This window comes from Alligator sinensis, unplaced genomic scaffold, assembly GCF_000455745.1.
Source record: "Alligator sinensis unplaced genomic scaffold, ASM45574v1 scaffold560_1, whole genome shotgun sequence".
Classification (NCBI taxonomy): Eukaryota; Metazoa; Chordata; order Crocodylia; family Alligatoridae; genus Alligator; species Alligator sinensis.
This window is the reverse complement of record NW_005841837.1, coordinates 2583267-2591536: the sequence shown is the minus strand read 5'-3', so window position 1 is coordinate 2591536 and position 8270 is coordinate 2583267. Positions and strand designations below refer to the sequence as shown.

At 39.1% G+C, this 8270-nt stretch overlaps 1 long non-coding RNA gene across 1 annotated transcript in view; it reads right to left on the bottom strand.

Moving 5' to 3' along the window:
- Window positions 1–2451: 2451 nt before the first annotated feature.
- LOC102385237 overlaps window positions 2452–8270 on the bottom strand; it is a 73967-nt gene continuing 68148 nt past the window's right edge. The window contains exons 3-4 of the long non-coding RNA XR_001357955.1: window positions 3981–4051; window positions 2452–2574 (exon numbers count right to left, since the gene is read on the bottom strand). This is a non-coding gene — a long non-coding RNA (uncharacterized LOC102385237). The remainder of the gene's footprint in view (window positions 2575–3980; window positions 4052–8270) is intronic.

Sequence of the window (8270 nt, the reverse complement as noted above, 5' to 3'; positions counted from 1 at the left end):
CCACACCCTTTTCAGGTCATCATGGAACCCTAGGAAAGTAGCACAGGGGTTCTCATTCCATTTGGGCCTAACACAGACCATACAAAAGGGTTCCAGAGAACTGTCTGTCACCTCCTCCCTCATTTGGCAGCTGGTGAGAAAACGTCAGGCACAACCTTGTCCTTAATAGTTACAACAGATAGGTACTTCATCCAAAATATGCATATGCTTTGCCAGAATTTGGGATAAAGCAGACCAAAGCCTCTATGTTGGCATCCTCTTTAATCATACAAACTTTTGTGGGACTCTCCTGAAGAATCAGCTGTATTGAACCCAAAAAAGAAAGACTGACAGATCTCTTGCTAGGAATTAAAGGAAATTCCAGCAATGGAGTGATTAAGAAACAAATATTTTTTTACCTAGCATACATCATCTACAAAGATCACAGCATAGTCTAAACTACACAGCACATCCTCCTTTGACAGTTCTTCTGGCCCACACCTGTTGTCTGTGCTATGCTTGTAGTTGCTCTGAAACTAAGTATTGTTACACATTACACGTATCACATGCTCACTGGTCTTACAATGCTAGGATGTCTATCTATATACGTGCTCTGGGGTGAAGGGGGGGAAGGCACTTTTATTAGAGCAGCTCTGAGAGCCACTCTAATTAAAGTGCCTACAGCATCATGTGTATTCAATGTCCCACACTTCAAAATGGCAACAGGGGTGTTTGAACTAAAGTTAATTTGATAAGCTTTAGTTCAAGCACCCCTGCTGCCATTTTGAAGCACAGGGATGCTGAATAGACATGACACAGAGACTGCTGGAGTGCGTTAACACACTCTGGCAGACTCAATCAAGTCTGCTGCAACATATGCTAATTAGCGTGCGTTGGAGCAGACATCCGGCACGTGGTGCCCCTAGTGTCTGAGTGATCAAGCAGTGAAGCATGTGCTAAGAGTCATTGTAGCATAGTAAAATGAGGCCTTTTCCATCAAGGAGTATTTTCAGATTATTACCTAACATGTGTTGACCTAATGTTGGACTGTTCCATGAAAGTAATTCTGTCAAGGACTCTGGTCTGCTGTGTGGGTGGGAGCCCAGCAAAGCTGTTTGTTGGAGTCTCAGCCACCTTACCACACCAGAGACTTGAACCAGCAAGGCTCCAGCAAGGTACGGGGGAGGAGGTGGGAGCTTAACCAATAGGTCCCATACCACACCAGAGCCTTGTACTGGCTGCTGTGTGGTTCTGGCGCTGGGACCAACTGCTGGTATTGGGCCTTGCTGGTATTGCTTCCAAACCATCACCTGATTTTTGGTTTCAGCCTTGGGATTACACTGGAGCTGGTTCCAGACTGGTGTGGTATTACAATTTATATTTAGAGTGTAGTAAGCATTAACGTGTGACTGCTCGGAAAACTTTCTAAGTTGTCTTAATGTTTACTATGGTCTAAATATAATGTGTTAAGTGCAACATGTAACAATACCCTGACTAGCTTCTCTCCAAGTCTAGGTTGGTGTTAGAGGCAAGACCCTCTGAGTACCGTAATAGTGTAACCAGCCTTAATAAAGTGTAAGCAGCTGAGCAGAGGCTCAGAATTTAATGGGTGGGTGGAGATGTTTTCATAGCATTCATGCTCCATACAAATGTAATATTGACACCTGGGCACTTCAGTTGACTGATCTTCATTTACCTATGCTTGAGGTAAGCAAATTGTTAGGCACCAAACTTCAGAGTTTCTGGTTAAACCAGGAAAAGAGTCCAGATCTCCTCAGCTGTAGTCCACTGTCCTAAGCAGAAGCCAATCCCTCTTTCCTCCAAAAGAATGTATGCTCTTCAGTGTACCTTAGTGTCTTATTTGGGGAGCTCCTTGGCTGTAGATTGTTTGGGTGTATTACAGAAGTTCTCTTCTCTTTTTTTTTTTGTTTTGGGTGCACCAGCACATATTTGAAGGAAACATGTAGGTGTGAAACATTATGTTTCCCATTGAACTTCACTAGCAAGTGCACAGTACAGTAGTTTAGAGATTAAAAATAGGATCATTTTGATGCGTGAATCTGAATATGATTTATGGATCACTTCCAAAGACATTAAGCTGCACCCACAATTATTCAAAGGTGCAGTTAGAGTCACTTAAATGTTCTTTACCAGAACCACATATCTGGCAAAATAAAGCTGACTTCCTGTAGGATTGCAGAGGCACCAAGAAGAAGAAAAAAAGCCTGACTCAAGACCACTGATTCTCCCCAGTTCATTTTTTAAGAACATTGAGGTATCTCCACTGTTGTAATTGAGACAAGAATCACACCATGTATTTTTTATCTCCATTATCAAGAGAACCAGGCAAACAAACACAAATATATACACATATCGGGCCAGACCATCATACGGCATTTAAGCAGTGTTTTTTCATATCACCTACAGTTTATCATAGCAATTAATGATGTGGACACAATCAAGTACCTTTGTGTATGTGGACTTCCAGCTGCTCTTGCAAAGAACCTGGCAAAAGTCTCCTCATAGTCCCTCCATAAGTACTTTATGAATGTTTTGTTGCTTATAATATTTTGATGTGTTAAGTAACTGGTAGTCCTGTGTACACAGCACATAATAAATTTAAATTCTGAGGTTAAAAAAGAGCCATTTTTCGTTATTTCAATTATTTTGTAAAATCATTTTGATAACTATCACTGATTAAAAATCATTATCCTCATTTATTATTTACTGAAAATGGACAATTGTGGAAAATGTCAATTTCCCTATTTTATTTTTCCTACTTTTCTATTTTCACATATTCGGTAAGTGAATTATTTTGAAAAAACATGTTTGTAAACATTTTCAGTGAAAAATGTCACAAAAGTTACCAAAACACAAGTCCTCAAAAGTCAAAACCTGGCTAATGAGGAAATTAGACAATTTGAAAGGCAATGGGTATAGGGGGGAAGGGGCGAATAACCTTTTGTTCAAAAACGTTGCCAACTTCTCCCCAATTGTTTTTATACAACTCTGTGCACCTTTGTACAGTTTGGCAAATATTTATAAGTGAGTACAGGGCCTGTAAGTCTATATGTTGAGGTGATAATATAAGAGTGACAAATATTAATAGGCCCAATTCTTTATTACCACAGTGTTCCAAGGGTGCAACTAATTTAAAGAGTGTTGTAGGACTGGAATAGGAGTGCCACAGTGGCAAACCTCCACCAAATATTTATCTCAAATAAACAGTATTACAGATAAAAGTGGTCACTGTAATACTGTCTATATGATGTCTGTCTCTCACTCTAGCTTTCTCAAGGGCAATCATATGTTCCTTGCTCTGGATCACATCCTGTTCTTCTGCCTCCTTTTCGCACCCCACCTAGCAATATAAGGTTCAAACATGCATCAAAAAGATAGTGCTTCTGGTCAAGGGAGAAAAGGCATAACTGTCTATGTAAGGAGACAAAGTAACCTCCTGAGTTCTGGAAAACAGGCTCAGTGGCACCTATCTGCTTAGAAATAAAGAATAAGGGAAGGGCCATTGAAAGTATGGCATGAGTTTGACCAAGGGATTTGAAAAGGAGGCAGCTTTTGATCTCCTATATCTCCTGTATCTTACTGTAATGACCACTGCATACAAGCTGCTGTAATTTGGGACGTGTTCCTTCTCAGTTCTGAGAAAAGAAGAAAAGAAAGGAGGCTACTGTGCTAACTGAAGATTAATCTGAGTAAAGATTGAAGGATTTGGCCAACAGAATGTGAACAGGCATGTGGAAGAGTGTTTTACATACAGACTTCAAAGATGTCAAAGGACAGGGGACCGTCAGAGAACAAAAAAAAAAAAAAAAAAGGAAATACAGTATGGAAAGTCCTAGTTAGCTCAATTAATTATCCACTGGCCATTTACTTAGGGGACCTAGTTACAAATATATCCTTATCACGATGACAGGAAATCTATCTGAAAAGTCTGCAAAAGGCTATTAATGAACAGAGTTTCTAATGCCTGCAAGCTGAAATACCTTTTCACTCCTTTTGCCAGCAGTTCCTGTGGGTCATCTCTGGGGTCATTGGTGGTGCTCAAGCAAAGACCCTGCCAGTGCACAAGAAAAAAAAATAGAGTACTTCAGTATTGTCAATCCTTTATCCTTGAATGGTACACTAGAGGCTGACATTTAATACCCTAAGGATATAGATGTTTGAAAGCTGGTTATTGTAACAAAGAAAGCCATCCAAACTCTGCAAGACCGAATGGATCAGATAAAACTGACACTGAGATAAATCTGTTTTACATCCATTCTTGCAAAAGTTTTGCTAATCTACGTAGTTATAACTCTCCTAGAGCAAAAGGAGAAAAAAAAAACGCATTACAGCAAGTCAACATCTTGCCCCTATTTGTAATCTCCGAAGTATAACATGCTAGTCAAAGATCATTTTTCTCTTGGATCTTGGATGAACTCCATTAAATACAGAAAGATAAAGGAAGAAATTGAAAGAGAGTATGAGCAAGAACATGCATGATATTTTTGGTTGAACCTCCATGCTGAAGTAGATTTTGTTTGTTTGTTGAATGCATGAATTTCTCTCTTTCACAGAGACAGACTCATCCTCCAACCAGTCAGAAACTTTAGCACCTAGTCTTCATTAGTCAGTATTTATGCTGCCAGATTGGACTTTCATATGGAAGCCTGGAGCAGTGCTGGTACAGATGGCAAGACAACTCTCATGAGATTGATGATTCTAAAGAAATATACAGTATTAAGTCAGAAGGTGCAAATGTTAACATTCCAGCTTAGAAAAGAAATATTCCTTGCATACACTTTCCAGGTTTGTTTTCTCATGCATTGCAAAGAGAAAGAAAAAAGCCCTTGACACACCTCGGAGCTGGCAAATGAATGATAAATTTACTTTAGCTTCTTTTGTATGTCAACTGTTCATGCCTCAGGTAGTTAACCTTTACTTTAAAAACATGGCTCAGATCCTGGCCTTGGAGGTGGGGGGGAAATGGTATTCTTGTAAATGTTTCATTTAACAAAGGCACTACTATAAGAAGGTTCAGTGGTGAGACTCTGAATGGTATTTATTGTTTCAGATTTCAGGGCTTCTATACATCTGTTGCCTGTCAAAGGCAGATACCATGTTCATAAAAACAAGTGCCCTGTCTGAAAAGAAGCCTCTCCTCTGTGACTCAACCTCTAGGAGTATGCAAGATGTAAGCTGTGGGAAATAAATGCTCTTTTAGTTGTAAATATGGTAACTTGAAATTTCCTTTATTACAAGAAAGAATGGATTTTGTTTAGTCCCCGATTCAACAAGGTGCTTAAATAGCAGTTTAAAGTTATCACTATTCAGAAAAGCACTTAAACACATGCTTGCATCCATCCTTATTCAGGAAAGCACTTAAGACCATGCTTATTGCTTGGCTGAATCTGGGCCTTGAGGTGTAGAAGTTTTCCATTTGCAATTACACGGCCAGCATACAAGTCCATCTTACAGGACCTATTTCGTGTTTTCTGACTTTATTAGGCCTGGAATGTGTATTTCACTCATGGTGAGGAACACGCTCATTCATTTCTTATGATATCATGATCTTCTCCATGGTAATCTAGTGCTATGTGAAGAAAAACAATGGGAGAAAAAACTTTTCATGCCGAGATGAAGATGGATAAGGAATTATGTTCACCCGGGTGGGAAAATATATAAGGAGAACAAAAACACACACAACCCCTGATTCTGAGAATCTGATTTATTTATTATTTGGCATTGCCCATTAAGCGTGGGCAGTGAAAAAGGAGTTGACCTTAATGCCTCCTGAGTGGCAATCAGAAATTCATTTTAGTGTGTGAGTATTAAATTAGCTTCGCTGAGTTTACAAGAACTTCAGTCATTTTAAGACACTCCAGACAACTACAGCACTGGAACGCCTACCATTTAGGAAGAATGCCTAGAGAGTTTTAGTTGAAGGGAGATTCCTATGTTTTTGTATTGGTTTGGTATGTCCTCGCCATTTTCTCCACTAGAAATATACACACCCAGGGATGCAGCTAATCCGAACAAGGGGTTAATCAGTAAGTTACAGCAAGGGCTCAAGGAACTTTTAAGGTTGTTCTGTATCTAGGAAAAGTCAAATAGAACCATAAAATTTTTTAAGTTGGTCTATTCATTATACAGTACATTCATTACACTACATTAGAGCTTTTCTGAGAACCTTCACCTTGCCCAGTTTCAACAGAACCTGAAATATACTTCCTGCATGCATTTATTGCATGCATACACTAAATATATGTGGGAATGGGGTTTAAGTACCAAGAGGCAATTATCAATTTTAGTGTGGTTTCATGAGGTTTATATATCAAGCTCCTCTCCCTGGCAAGTATGAGGAACTGCTAAATACAGTTAATTTCTGGGTTGATCTTATTTATACACTGGACACTAATCCCCTTCATATATCTCATGTGCTTCTTTCTTCTCAGAGATACTGTCCCTCAGTGACCTTCTTGTGGCATTTCATTAAATGCCTTCAGCCCTCAGTAAATTACAGCACTTTAAAAACATTGAGTTTAGCATATAAAAAGCTAGAGAGTTTCTGTATACTGCCATGGGATAAGGTGCGGTGAAAATCCCATACAAGCTGAACTGTACTTCCTAATCAAATGGGTGTAACAGATGGCTGCTAGAGCAAGCCATCACAATGGAAATATCTGCAGTTCTCATGGTAACGGAATCTGCCAGGTCTGAGGGATTTGCTGTTTTCCAGGACATCTGAGCTGCAATCTCTTTCGAGCTGTCTAGCAGTCTCAGTCTCGCTCTCTCTCACTCTCTCAGCATGATGGAGATAGAGTTGAAAGGTGGAGCCTGATTTTGCATTCCAGCTGTGATTAAAGACATGCACATGCACACACACATACAGAATCAATAGCACTGCATATTCATTATGCTATCTAGAACCTCATTAGCCGTTCAGGCAGAACAGCAAGAAAATTATAATATGCCTTCTTCTTCAGGGGGAAAAATAAGGGGGGGAAGGGGAGAGAGAGAGAAAGAAGGAGAGCATGTATATGGGGAATTAAGATGCATGAGATGTACCTTTTAATAAAGATATGTAGCAATATTAAAACTAGCAGTTGTTTCCATTTCATGGCAGTATGTCAAGATGACTTAACATAGCAGGATGAAACATCTGGCCTGAAAAAAAACCCATGATGTCAAATTTCCAAAACATAATATAGAATCTATGGAAGAAGAGGAAAAAAAAAACCCCTCCATAGATTAGCAACCATGTACCATAATACTAAGTGAAAGCATGTGACAGATCTCCTTATATTGTGTAATTAGAAAGGTGATCCTTCTCATAAGGCGTAGGTTAGCATATAGACACTGAGCTTTAATTATAAATCTAAAGGACTGGGTTTAAACCCATAGGACTCTGTTAAAAGGTTCTTATATTTCTGCATGCTATTCAGAACTGTCTTATTTTACAGCAGGAAGAAAATAATCATTCATGATCCTGTTTTATTAAAGTCTTTTCCTTCAAATCCCTATCAATTTAAAGAAATAAGGAGAAGTATGCTGCCTTCCTTGCTATAGTACCTGCTAGAAAGCACACAGAGGGTTGATTCACAGCTGCCTATTCTCTTGGGTATTTGAGCCTGAAGATCAGACAACATATAAGAATTCAGCCGTGGCTCAAAATGGAAACAAAGAGGACCATTCTTAAGCAATGTGAAATGAAAAACTGCGGGCTATAGACAGTAGCCCCCTAGCATGCTGATCCACCACATTGTCCTTGAGGGCACTACTGTTAAATACATATGACAGCCAAGAGGGGAAGAATGCTTTCCAGAATAAAATGATTGGGTCTCCTTTTTCATGATGTAGAATAAGCAAGGTAATGTAAGCCACTAAAGTACCACTCAAGAACTGGTTCTATAAGATGGTATTGTCTACCCATCGTGCAGCATTGGAGAACATATTACATGACCTTTTCTAAAGCTTGTACTGCTTTTTACTTCAACTCTTTTCCATTGCAATAACATCAGTAATGATTTCTGGGCAACAAATTAAATTCTTAAGTTGGGTAGGTTCGTTTCACAGAGATGTATGGAGTGCATTGACAATAGCTCCAACAGAGCATATTACTCTTTCAGAGATCTCCACCCTCAAAAACTTTCTAGAAATGTCAATAAAAAATACCTACAATAATGGCAGCAATATGAATGTATGTCGAAATTTGCAACCCAAAAAGAATCCAATGCAACCCACAAAGTTAAGGACAAATTTTGTCACACTTGATCCACAAAGAGCTGCTTTGA